This window comes from Canis lupus, chromosome 25 (genome assembly GCF_011100685.1).
Source record: "Canis lupus familiaris isolate Mischka breed German Shepherd chromosome 25, alternate assembly UU_Cfam_GSD_1.0, whole genome shotgun sequence".
NCBI lineage: Eukaryota > Metazoa > Chordata > Mammalia > Carnivora > Canidae > Canis > Canis lupus.
Genome location: NC_049246.1, coordinates 1224221 through 1238423, shown reverse-complemented (window position 1 = coordinate 1238423; position 14203 = coordinate 1224221). Strand labels below are relative to the sequence as shown.

The following is a 14203-nucleotide window of genomic DNA, read 5'->3' as shown; positions in this document are numbered from 1 at the left end:
ACGAAAAGTCAGACTTCTTTTCTGCTATTTATTCACAACCAGGGCAATGTTGTGTTTACACGTCATGGTGTGGATCCCAGCTCCAACACTTACCAGCTGTGTAATTTGGATACAGTCTGTAACCTCTCTGTTCTCCAGTTTTCTCTTCTGAAATAGAGGAATTGTGATATCTACTTCATAGGATTCTGTGAGAATAACATGAAATAAATGTAAAATCTTCAACAGGGAGCTGTAATAGTAATCCTCAATTTATATTAGCTACTACTACTAATAATTTTAAAAAGATTTCATCATCTACTGAGATTACCATGTTCACCACAAAAGACCTCCCCTCTCTGACTTCTACCTTCCCTAGGTTCTCACAAGCCTTTCTATACTTCCCTATCATTGCACTTAGGACCTTTCATTGCACTGCTGTTTGCATGGCCATTCTTCCTATTTCTTACTCTTGTATCACCAGTACCTAATGTAGCCCCTGGTACATTACATGTTGAACCCTGTGAGATTTCTGTTTTCATGGATTAAAAACTCAAATGTTGACACTTTTATGTGGTTTGACCTAGAATGGGTGTTCAGTAAATATCTGCTGATGAGGGAATGAATGATTATTTTTTTCCCCACTGGTCTACTACTAGTTGACAAGTGTCATAAATGACACCATGATTTTCACAAACACTAATGTATCTTCCTGGATACTTGTTAATACGATTTTCACCTTCCAGGAGAATTTTGTTAAAAATATGTTGTATCTGTGAGTTGTGAGTTATGTTTTTTCATAAGATGATACAGTTCAAAATATTGTTCTCAGGCAAACAGAAGATTTAAGAATTATCTAAGATGATCACATACATATTCACATATATACTCACATACACACTCTGGAACAACTAACACCATCCTGAATTCTAAATTTGTACATACTCATCACTGTTCATCCCTTACTGAACTAGTTCAAAACACTCTAAGAAGTCCCATACTTAATCAGTATATTATCTGGAAGCCAAATAATTTTCCTATCCCCAAGTCCTGCTCCCAGACCCAGCCATCTATTCTAAAAATGATTTTTGTGGTTACACAACTGGCCCCAAATGTGATGAACAAGCATAGAACAAACAACACATATGAGATGCTTGTGTCTTGCATTTTATATCATCAAGGAATGACCCAAATCATCTGTTGATTATTCCCTCTTTGGGGATCTTCTCTGATCAAAGAAGGAAAGCTGAAAACATATCATAGGCATTGGGATTCCCAATACCTCAAGTATTAAATGTCACATCTTGGCCCATATCTTGCTGAGGATCAGCCATCTGAGGTGGGACATGACTTGACAGGAGTGAAGACGCTCTGTCCCTTCCGTGATGGTGAGCAGACCACCAGCATGTTATGTGACTGAGTCAGCAAGCACAAGTCCAAATGCTTGGAGAGGCAGGTGGATCATGTAAGTAGGAAAAGGAGGCTAAATAGGAAGCCCTAAAAAGAAGTGAGGAGTGTGACAAGGTATACTGTAAAAAGGCAGCCACCATTCAGTTCCAGGCTGGTCTATGAAGTCCATGTTGCCAGATTTTAGGATTTTTAAAGAGAAAGTTAGAAATTCAGATGTTTATGAGAAATTTCCTGGCTTTTGAGACACTGCATGTATCATACGCCACATGGCTGAAGGCAGATCTGACCTATGGTCGCCAGTTACAACTCCTACCTGAAACTGCAATCCATGACACCTTATGCACACAAGGCATTCAGAAATGGAAAGAGACTTCTGTGGTCAGAATGTTCAAAGAAAGCTCTAATTTTAAATACTTTCACTTAACATTCCTGAAAATATTCTGACACATGTTGGAACACATGTCTCAATTTTTAATTTGGAAAATACAGCCTGAATCTCTCTAGTTAGCATTTTGGATCTCCTTAAAAGTTAGTAGTAGTCCTACCAGGCTGAGAAAGAGAGAAGAAACAGGCCTACATACTCAAGGGTGAAAAGTGCCAGACAATATGTTTATTTTAGGGAATAAGGGATGTTACACACTGCCTTAGTCTTCCAGCTCTTGTTGCACATCCCTTCCCCTTTCACTAGCTCATGTCTCTCAAAATCCAAATGCTTTGGCTCTGTTATTAAGAAATTATCTGTGAGTCATTCTCAGAGGTCTAGTTCATGATGACAGTACCATATCCATTGGACAATGACTACTCCTTTCTAAACATTTTGGTCAAACATCATCAAAGCCCTCCTTCCAGCCTGAAATTCTTCCAGTCCACTAATCAACAAATTGCATTACTAACTTTTCTGAGATATATGCACATGCATGCACCCACAGTGACACACCTTCCCCGTGACAGAGCACACAGTTTGATGTTAGAAGCACAGTGAACTCATCAAGCATCAAAGTGGGTGGCAGGGAGGCAGAGCCATCTGAGGAAAGCTTCATCCCCTCGTTGGCTCCCACCCTCAATTAAGGAGTCCAGGGCATTTAAGGCCTACCACATTTCTATGCGGGGACAGAAACCTAATCTGATAAAACGAACCCTTTGAATGGAAAATGGGAGGGTTGTCAGTTTGGGCTGGAGCATATGCAGGATCATAATGACACTGTCTTTGTTGGTGTCAAACCTACATTTGTTAACCAGCTCACAGAACAGGAACAGGGCACTGTCTTCAGACACTGCCTGCTATTCAGAAGAGGGAACCACAACAAAAATATCCTGTCAAGCCACCCAAGTCAGATAATTACGCTGGCTGCAAAACATCCAGGCACTGAGCACTGGAAACGTTTTAGGGGCTCCTTTATCATGCCCTGCCTTTTCCAGAATGAGGCTAATTTGCTCCTCTTTCAGCCAGCTCCAGCACATAGAGCAGGCGAAGGAGAGAGCAGAGAATGAACTGTCAGCGTTATTGAAAAGATTCATGATTAGTCACACTCACTCACAGGCCAGGCCCTTGCCAGACACCACACCACTCATTAGCAGACCTGAGAACTGGCGTGCCTCCCACAGCCGAGCAACAGCTCCAGGCCTGGCAGGCCCTCCAGGGACCCACAAAGCCCTGTGTTCTCCCACACCCTACAATAAGAAAGGCCAGTTTGGGCAAGCCTGGGTGCAACAGGCTCCCCAGATGCTCAGTGGATCTGTTTGTGTTATGCTCTGCGTTGTTTAAAATATTATTATGCAGGAGCTCAGCTGGTGTGGAAATCCAGATAACATCTCTTCATTGTAACATGGAGAGTAACCTGAAACAGTTACCTGACTGTGGCTGCCATTTTCTCCCCAGGTTCTGCCTGAGGCACCCAAGAACCCGTGTCTGTGGTCTGTCATCCTCCCTCGTCTTATATTCAGCTACAGCTGTGAGCCCTGCTCTTCCCAGAACTGGAAACATTTCTTCTCCTGGTCTGAGTAATACCAGCAATTCTAACTTAAATTTACAGCATTGGCCATTGGAGGGCTCAGGGCGTTGTAGACTAATCCAACTTATTTTGCAGGAGACAGGGTGGGCTGTAGGATGGACTTCACTTCCCATAGCAATGGGGAAACTGAGGCTGAAGGGCAACAGCACTTACTCAGAAGCATAAAACAAGGAAGAGGGATGGCTGGGTGGCTCAGTGGTTGAGCGGCTGCCTTTGGCTCAGGTCATGATCCTGGGGTCCCGGGATCGAGTCCCACATTGGGCTTCCCACAGGGAGCCTACTTCTCCCTCCGCCCGTGTCTCTGCCTCTCTCTGTGTCTCTCATGAATAAATAAATAAAATCTTAAAAAACAACAGCAACAACAACAAGGAAGAATTGCCAGGTGCCTGCTTTTCTGTTCAGGTTCACTCTGTTTATTCCAGCTTCAGTTCCATAGAAGAAGCACCATTTCCAGTTAGGATATTTTCCTCTTAATGAAAGCACCATTCTCAGAGTTATAACTCCATAAAGCTCAGTCAAAACTAACGAAATGATGTGGCTTGTGTAACTCACCTTGTATCCTCCAGAGGGGATCTGAAAGCAGAGGGTGTGGCACCAAGACATCATAAGTGATCACAATGGGCACTGAACATGGTCGTTCATCACATCATGTCAGAGTGATATAGAGCTGGGATGGGCACTGGTGGAGAGAGGAAATTATCACTGTAAAGCCTGACTCCAGACCAGAGCTCATATCACTTGGTTTTTATACTGAGATGCATAATAGCTTAGATCAGTGGTGCCTGCAAAAGTGACCCTGGCCCTAGAAGAAGTTCAAGTGGTTAAGAATAATCATGAACAACATAAGTATGACTCAAAGCATCACACTGTATTTCATCTGGCTGGAGTTGCCCCCACCCTGGCTTCACAGAGGTATCACCATGCTGACCCAAGCAAGAGTGGTAAGGCCTTGAGGAAATTCCGTGAGTTTCCAGAATTTTCAAAACTCCCTGCAAAGTTACTAGACAGTGCTTCATCTAAATAAAGCATGTTGGCAAACCCAGAGATTTTGTGTGAAGGCCATTTACCACAATGGACACCCAGTACTGTACACTCCTGATTCTTTGAAATGGGGGACAGTGGGAATGTGAAGGACCAGAGGGAATGTGAAGGGTCATAAGCACTTCCTGTCACTCAGTATAATCTGGGGGTGGAGGGACAACTGCCCCTTCCCTGTGGGAGTCCCCCAGTCTATCCCATTCACTGTGCTCCTCAGTAAAAAGAGGTAGAGCCTAAGATAAGGTATTGGGTTAAAGGAATACCTTACTTGACCCCAAAAGGAACTTGCTCAGGAGTCACTCAGTTCTCCTACAGCTTCCCCACCCCCACCAAGTCTGGGCTGTCAGCTTTTGAGACCACAGTGCCCAGTGAAAGACTGACTATTGTGTACACTGCCAATATGTGTAGTCTACCTTTCGAAGCATGCACGTGTGCTTACAGAAGAAAATAACTTTGCTTCCAATCTTTGCATTATTTGCTTCCTGAAGTTGTGAAAAGGGCTGACAATTTTTGCATACTTTTCCTGGGTACTATCTTAAGTGCGTTGAGTAGAATAGCTCTTCCCACAAGTCTATGAGGAAATATTTTCCTCATTTACACATGAGGAAATTGATATACAGAGATTTCCCAGTCACACAGCCAGAAGTAGCAGGGCTGGGATTTGAACACAGAGCTCGATGTGTTTAACCACTGTGCTGGTTAAGAAATGATGGTATGATTCTGCGTGGACCAGGGCTCTTGTTTATCTGATGTACTTCTGAGTATTTGGGAATACTTCACTCTCTCTTCAGTGACATGAAGGTGTGCATAGAAAGGCCAAAAAGATTTAGGGGAAAAAAGCTAAGGAGAAGTTCAGCAAAATGGTCAGGAACAAGGGACCTGAGATCAACAGATCCAGCTGGAGTCTACTGTCACAACTATGTGATTCAGCCTCTCAAAACTTTGTTTTTCTCACCTATAAAATGGGGGTAATGAAGGCCTCTAGCTTACAGGGTTTTGGGGAGGTTAAAAGGAAGTGGCCCACATGAACAGCATCCAACAATGGCTGGCCAACAGTGAATGCAGCATAAATGTTGAATAAAAGTGCTGGTTGTTAAATGTGGTGAGATAAATAGCACTTAACGGAAGATAAAGTTTTATAAAAAGATTTAATGTCTACATTGTCTTCTTAATTGTCAAATTTGTCATAGAGACTTAAGAACAATAAATAAGAGATTCCACTTAAAACGGTAATTTTGTTTTTTTTTAATAATAAATTTATTTTTTATTGGTGTTCAATTTACCAAGATACAGAACAACACCCAGAGCTCATCCCGTCAAGTGCCCCCCTCAGTGCCCGCCACCCAGTCACCCCCACCCCCCGCCCTCCTCCCCTTCCACCACCCCTAGTTCGTTTCCCAGAGTTAGGAGTCTTTATGTTCTGTCTCCCTTTCTGATATTTCCCACACATTTCTCCTCCCTTCCCTTATATTCCCTTTCACTATTATTTATATTCCCCAAATGAATGAGAACATACACTGTTTGTCCTTCTCCGATTGACTTACTTCACTCAGCGTAATACCCTCCAGTTCCATCCACGTTGAAGCAAATGTTGGGTATTTGTCATTTCTAATGGCTGAGGAATATTCCATTGTATACAGAGACCACATCTTCTTTATCCATTCATCTTTCGATGGACACCGAGGCTCCTTCCACAGTTTGGCTATTGTGGACGTTGCTGCTATAAACATCGGGGTGCAGGTGTCCCGGCATTTCATTGCATCTGTATCTTTGGGATATGTCCCCAGCAGTGCAATTGCTGGGTCGTAGGGCAGGTCTATTTTTGACTCTTTGAGGAACCTCCACACAGTTTTCCAGAGTGGCTGCACCAGTTCACATTCCCACCAACAGTGTAAGAGGGTTCCTTTCCTCCTCATCCTCTCCAACATTTGTGGTTTCCTGCTTTGTTAATTTTCCCCATTCTCACTGGTGTGAGGTGGTATCTCAATGTGGTTTTGATTTGTATTTCCCTGATGGCAAGTGATGCAGAGCAGTTTCTCATGTGCGTGTTGGCCATGTCCATGTCTTCCTCTGTGAGATTTCTCTTCATGTCTTTTGCCCATTTCATGATTGGATTGTTTGTTTCTTTGGTGTTGAGTTTAATAAGTTCTTTACAGATCTTGGAAACTAGCCCTTTATCTGATACGTCATTTGCAAATATCTTCTCCCATTCTGTAGGTTGTCTTTTGGTTTTGTTGACTGTATCCTTTGCTGTGCAAAAGCTTCTTATCTGGATGAAGTCCCAATAGTTCATTTTTGCTTTTGTTTCTTTTGCCTTCGTGGATGTATCTTGCAAGAAGTTACTGTGGCCAAGTTCAAAAAGGGTGTTGCCTGTGTTCTCCTCTAGGATTTTGATGGACTCTTGTCTCACATTTAGATCTTTCACCCATTTTGAGTTTATCTTTGTGTATGGTGAAGGAGAGTGCTCTAGTTTCATTCTTCTGCATGTGGATGTCCAATTTTCCCAGCACCATTGACTGAAGAGACTGTCTTTCTTCCAGTGGATAGTGGTAATTTTGGAAAATAGCTCCCTCTCTTCTGGCTGCTGTCACTTGTACTTTATCCCTTTCTCCCCAGGATCTCATGGAACAGCTAAAGCTGGCTCCCCCACATCTCAATTCTGGGCCTGGGTAACAGATATGTTCCCATCATCTGTGGGTTTCTGGCAGAAAGGGGCCTCTGGGCAATGGTAGTCAGACATCAGCCCCACGTCTGTGGCTCGGGAGCAGGTTTGGTTCTGCCCCATCCTGTCCAATCATCCTCATCTGCACCCTCCCTGCTCCTCACAGTTTGGCGGCATGTTGGCAGGTCGCTGGCCCGGAGCCTGTATTCCTCACACAAGTCCTGTCACTATAATAACCATATTTTCTGTTGCGGTGAACAGTAATTGAATTAAATTGGGTGGCATTTGATCCTGACCATACTAATTGCCTGATCCAACTGAGGCCTCTATGAGGTCATGGGCAGAAATGAGTGGAGCAGTCAGACAGATGTCCTTGTCCCACAGGCCTGGCCGCCATGTCCTTATTTCTGTGCATGCCCTAGAAATCCTCCTCCCTCGTATGGAACTCTCTGGAGGGTGATAGGGTTTGGGAGGCTGGGGAGCAAATCAAGAGAGCCCCTGGGCATGTGAGGAACACAGTAGAGCTGGCAGGGAGCAGAGTTTGACTGATGTCACAACATATGGGCATGAAGATATTTAAACAGGGACGGATGCAAGCACGGGGTATTGGTAACATCTATAAATATGGCTCAAAAAATGCTCTGTGCGTGCACGTGTGTGTGTGATGGGGATTGGCAAGTAGGAATGAAGAGTTTTGCTCTGGTAACATCTCAAACTGTTCACGGTTTAAAAGTCACATGTCTGGCAAACAAGCAGTTCCAGTAGTGTTTATCAAGAGTAAATTATGTGGGTATGTTGCTTATCTAAAAGTAAATAAGAAACACAGATGACTGTCTTTAAATGTCTAACGAGATCTACTTTCCCTTCTTTCTGCAGATAAAATTAAATATCGACATCAACATCGAAATTTGCAGGATTCACAAAGGGACAGCAAGAGGGGCAAGTAGGGGGTGATGCCTTTAAAGATGTCTTTCTCTGTCATCCTTCTCCTTGTCTTCACTGGTCATTTGGTCTTGGCATCACTGTTCATCTTTCAGACATGAACCTGAACGACTTTTACAAACACCAGACCCCATCCCTGTCACCCCTCCATTTCATGATCCCTGATGGCAAACATAGAAACAGAAAGTTGCTCCTATGTGGAGGGCACCTAGAAATTCAGCTTTGCTTATAAAACACTGACAAGGTAGACTCCCATCCTTAGAGGCACAGCCTCTGTCCCTTCACTTTGCAGGTGTCCTTTATGGGTTGGCCTTTAGTGAGCCAAATTGCCAACCTGGGAGGAGTACTTCATTTTGACTAGTCAACTAGGGCCTGCCAGGAGGAAAAAGTGCCAAGATTTTGAGAACAAGAGGCTACAGTCACACACAAAGACTTAGGAGGGCAAAAATTATGGCCCTCCTTGGAAGTCCAGAGTAGATGTATTTTGGTTGTGTCTCTTCTCACATTATTGCTCCAAAGGGAGGTGATGGGAAGATCTCTTCCTTCATTGATATTCTGAAGGTTGAGTTTGTGTGTGAGGATAAGAATCTGGGGCCAAGTGAGAAAGGAAGTCCTAAACACCCAATAATTTTTTGAATTATGGTTATGACACATTAATGACTCCCAGGATGGGGAAAGTTTCCATTGGGATGTATGATTCAGCCTCGTAAGAGAGCCGAATGCCTTCAATTTGAACCAACTCAGTTCTCAACCCACTAATCCTCTAGAGTCCAACCAACTCCTTCCAAGTGAGAGGTCCTCCCAAAATGTGTGATGAATCACCATTACATTATTGATAGTAAAGGGAATAAGTCTTGCTGTACTATACGGAGCCAGCTTGAAGTTTCAGGTTAAAGCCTAAATGAGGATGAGGAGTAGGAAAGCCTAACTATCCTCCATATGTGGTTTTATGACACTAGTAGAAACTGTATACGAGTCCTCAGACCTGAAAAAGGCTGTCACTAATCACATGAACATTGCTATTTTGCTGCTTTCAATAGTCTGTTAAAGTAAGGCAAAGGTCAGTTCAATGGAAGCCATGTCATGTCGGTATAGAATGTGGTGAAGGAATTCTCAGAGTACAAACTGGCATCACATGATTTCAAGTCTCCTGGGGCCCACTGTGAAATTCAGCCCCATCTTGGCACTCTGTCTGTCTCCCTCACCTGCTTCCCTGCCTGCATGGTCCTTGTTCATGTCAATGTCCTGTAGCTGCTGTCCAAAGCCTTGTCTTCCCACACCATACATGCTCCCCAGGGTTTATTAACAGCTGTGGAGGCTTTCAGTTACCATAGGCACACTCTGGAAATGTCCAAATCCAGATGTTCAGTCAGTACTCAACAAAGGTCAATGAAGAACCTACCACGGGGCAGGCTTGGGGCCAGGCACTGGGCAACAGGAAATGAATAAAACATGACATCAGCTGCCAGGACTTATATATATTTATACTCAGATATTTGCAGAATTTTTAACCCAAATTTATAGTGATAATAATAACAATAATGATTTTTAAAAATATGCTGATATTTGTTGAGAACCTACCTACTTACTTCATGTCAGCTGCTCAACACAAGACATTTTCTGGCTCACCAGAAGTGCAAGCATGGCCTGGCTCACTCAGGCACCAGCCAAATCTCTAAAGCTCATTTTCATCCTAGCCTGACAGCCAGGCAGTGACAAGTGGACATGGACCAGGACACATCATGATAACGTGTTACACATCATGTTAGAACTGATTCTAGGGCCATGCTGCTTCTCATCTGACTTTTACGGTAAGAAATGTAAGATGTGGGTAGATAATAATTTAAATTTGAACTAAAAATGTCTTACTTCTTCTCTCTTAAGCTTCCAAATCAGAGGAGTACCCCAAGACTGCAAATTAAGTTCTTTTTTTAAAAAAACAAAAAAAGATATATCTTTTGTAAGTAGTTCCCTGAGTGAATCAGCTTTCTCAATATTATGTAATTAGAAAAAATATATATGTATATTGCCTTCTCAGCCTCATATCCTTCTGCTCCCCACCTATACACCCAACACCTGACATGAAAAATCACCCACTCTTCTTTCATTTCAATCTTTGCTTATACACGCTGTGTCCTTCACTGGAATGCCCCTTCCCTCCTCTCCTTCCAGGCAGCCGTCCTGACCTCTCCAGGGTGAGATAGGATATATGTGCTCCCATATCTCTGTTCCCACAGAGATGCTTTCCCAGCCTTCCCTCATCATGGCAACTTTTTGTTTACATATCTGAGTCCCTAGTTGGGAAGAGTGGTAGTTTATTTATAGTTGTTTACCTAGTGGCTATCTGCTGCTGGCTCATAATATGTACTTAGTAAATGTGTGTTGAATGAATGAATGAACAGATAAGCAATTTAAATAAGAGCTCAGATTTAGTCCGTAAAGGTTGTGAGCTTTTACATTTCTAAAATGTCTATGCTTGATATGCCATGGCTACCAACTCTCAGGTAGTACTTTAAACTATTTATAAGAATTGCCTCACTTAATCCTCCAAACCGACTCCATGAGGTAGGTGGAATAATTATGTTAATTTTTCAGATGAGGAAACAGAGGCACAATGAGGTGATGTAACACGTCTAAGTTCCCACAGCTAGTGAAAGGCAAAGCTACACTTGGATCCCAAAATCGAACGCCCTGTATCCCCCTCAGGAAGCTCCCTACTGCTTGCAGAGAAGGCTGTAGGCAGTTGGACATCTTGATGATGCAAAGTTGTGATGACTATCCTCTAAAATAAATGTATTTGGGAACTGGAGAGTACCCGATCCTTCCAGAGCGTGGCAAATTTTAAGTACTGATTCTATTTTTGTCTCCTGCCATTGTCCTGCCATTGGGGCTTGCTTCTCAGCGTGCCTGTCTTTGGCAAGGATAAAAAAGAGGAAGAAACATGAGCTTTGAGGTCACAAAATCCTCACAAAATGGGAAGACAGACTTCATCCACTGGCTAACGGACCTTCTCTGAATCTGTTTTATCACCCTTAACATGAGTCCATAACTGGGGTAGCACTGGTTGATACTGGCGTTCGTCAGAATAAAATAAGCCTGGGCAGCCCTGGTGGCTCAGCAGTTTGGCGCCTGCCTTCAGCCCAGGGCATGATCCTGGAGTCCCGGGATTGAGTCCCATGTCAGGCTCCCTGCGTGGAGCCTGCTTCTCCCTCTGTCTGTGTCTCTGCCTCTCTCTCTCTCTCTCTCTCTCTCTGTCTGTCATGAATAAATAAACAAAATCTTAAAAAAAAGAATAAAATAAATCCTTATGAAGAACCAAATATATTCACTTGCTTTCTTTCCATGCTTAATTATTTGCTTCTAACATGCTGTAAGTTTTGAAAACCAAGCTTGTTAGAATCATGCCTTTAAAAAGCATGCTATTTTCTTCATAAAGCACATAAGCTTTAGAAGTCATCTCCTCCTAGCAGTTCCTTCTGCAGCGCTGGGGTCTCCTGCCCTGTCCTCCTGCTGCTAGTCCATCCTCCAGGTAGACAAGGCTGGGTTCCGGATAAGTGAGGGATCCCGGTAGTCGTCCGTGGCTCACCGCTGGGTGGCAGCACACCACACTTCCTTTAGCCCTACTCTTTGACAGTAGAGCTCCAGGGAGGAGCCCATCCCCACTTCTCAATTTCTTCCATTGCTTTTGATGCAAATTATCCGTTGCACTTTTAGGTAGTAGCAAATCTTGTTTGTGTGTGTTTTTATGCACTCATTTAGGAAGACATGGAGCCCCGCCGAAGCCAAACTAAGCACATTTCATTAGACTGTTTTCACTGGGAGATTTTTCTTACACAAAATTATCTACAATTAAAAATGTAGAGAAATTTTCTCAGTGTGGCACAGCTTTTTAAAAAGATAGGGACAAAACCCTTTTGGAAAAAGCAATTTATAATGCCAGTAATTTTCTACCTCTGGCCCCCTATCATTAAGGATAGCAGTTTTAAAAGGGACTCTTAGCTCTGGTCTCTCGGCTTAGGCTGTGGGCTCACATAATGGTCTGTCTCTAACTTGAGCCCATTGCCATGGGAGTAATTATGGCACACACTCAGAAGGGCGATTTGCTACAGAATCAAAGAAGAAGCAGTTGGGTTCGAAATGAAAAACAATCTCTATACACATGAGGGAAAGAAGCAGGATGAAATGAGGAGGATCCAGAGAGCACTGTTTTAAGTGGAAGAGTGCCGTGAACAAATTTCGAAATAAAACATCGGAATAAGACAATAGTGTGTGTGAAACAAATAGAATAATTTTCCCGATGTCCCCTTTCCTTCTCCCATATTTTTCAGTCACAGTGCATGGTTAGATGGTTGCAAATAAATAGCTCTTTACAGTTGCTATGATATTTTCTGTACCAAGCATTCCAAGTAAATGATTTTAATTTCATAAAATCTTGGAAAAGAATCACAGATTTCATGGCCATAAATGTGACCTGGAAATTCATCCTGTCCCATTTCTCCATCTTCACAAAGGTCCAAGCCAAATTTTTCGCAAGAAGATCAAAATCTATGCAGGAAATATCATGAAATAATTTTTCTTAGGCCCAGGACAAACCACAAGACCAAGGACAAAGCTCCCTCAACGTAAGGGTCAATTTTTTTGGTCAAGGAAGGAACATGGAATCCAGAGTCAGCAGACCCTGGTGAAAGTCTAGGTTCTGGAGTTTGCCAACCCTGTCACTAGGGCAAGCCACATGATGCCTCTGCACTTGGGTTGCTTCAAAAATGGAGATTATAATCTAAGTCCAATGACGGAGTGAGAAAATGGATGGGAAAGTCCTTTGTAAACCAGAAAGTGTTATTCAAATGCCCCTTCTCAGAGTTGTGCCCACTCAGTTCATTTCTCCTTCAGTGTGCCAAAGAATCCAGTCCTCTACCCCTAAAACACAAAAGCACTGACATCTGCAGGGTAGGAGTGTACTTCTAACCGTGTGCAGGCTCGGCAGCCTGGAAGGTGGTGTGACCTGAGCAGGGAAGGGGAGTGTGAAACCCGTAAGTGGCTTCCAGCCACTTCCAGCTTCCTCCCAAGAAGGGGATCCGTGCACTTGCCAGGGCCCAGCCTATACCTAGGGCTACAACTGTCACTAGAGAGTGACAGGGGACTTGGATTTAGCCACTATCTTGCAGAGTGACTCTAGATTATTTATTCACTTGTTTGGTTACTCATTCAAAATAGTGATTAAAGACATAGGCTCTTGAGCCAGGCAGCCCGGTTCAAATCTTAGTTCCACCAATGACTTGAGAGGTTGCTCTGGGATAAATACAAACAGTAGCCAGTATTTAGTGAGCATCCAGGTATGCTAGCTCTATTTCTAATGTTTTGTGCATGTGTATCAACAACCCTACGAAGTTACCCTGTCATTATTCCTTATATTCTAGGTGATGAAATTGGGACCAAGGTGCTTTAGCTGGCGAGTGGCAGGCACACACACTCATCAGGTCTGCCGAGTTCTCCTTAAAGAAATGTGTCCGTGTATGTGGAACGCCTAAAGTAGTATCTGCCACTCAGTAAAAGCACTCAGTGAGAGCTATTGTTTATTTTTGATTCATCATGTATTGTTTATAGAGCAGCCACTTTGCTAGACGCAGGCAGGACACCCAAGCTCCCCAGCCCCACCCCATAAAGATCACAAATTATAATACCTGCTCTATCTATTCCCTGAGATCATTCTGAGGACCAAGTCGGAAAGACATTGTACAAAGATACAGGTGTGCTTTTGAGAGTGAAAAGCAACTGCATTTGGTAGGCAGTCAGCCTTAGTTTATTTAACTGAATCTGACACAATGTCCTTGTAAAAGGAAAAACTTAACTCAAAAGATGCATTATAATAATCTTCTTGTTGGAATAAACATCATCTGGTGCTGTGGCAAGTGTCTAGAACTCCATTTGCCAAAATAACTGACGTGATTTTGTAGTTCCTAGAGTGTCACGTTGACTCCAGCCCTGTTGTCCTAACTCAATGCATGTTTATTTTCCTACAGATGAGGACACTTAAAGCCATATAAAAGGTCTGTGTTCTTTTCCAGGACTGGTTGGCCCTCTATCAGAACAGTGGAGAACTAATCTTCCTAAACACTCAATCAACATACACTCATTAAACATGTATTATTTGCAAAGCTCAATA

At 43.1% G+C, this 14203-nt stretch overlaps 1 long non-coding RNA gene across 2 annotated transcripts in view; it reads right to left on the bottom strand.

The window, feature by feature from the left end:
- Window positions 1–14203, bottom strand: part of LOC102153977 — a 103953-nt gene that overhangs the window by 36398 nt on the left and 53352 nt on the right. For both annotated transcript variants that reach the window (XR_005378302.1, XR_005378301.1), the window contains 2 exons: window positions 3951–4077; window positions 94–185 (listed from right to left, as the gene is read on the bottom strand). This is a non-coding gene — a long non-coding RNA (uncharacterized LOC102153977). The remainder of the gene's footprint in view (window positions 1–93; window positions 186–3950; window positions 4078–14203) is intronic.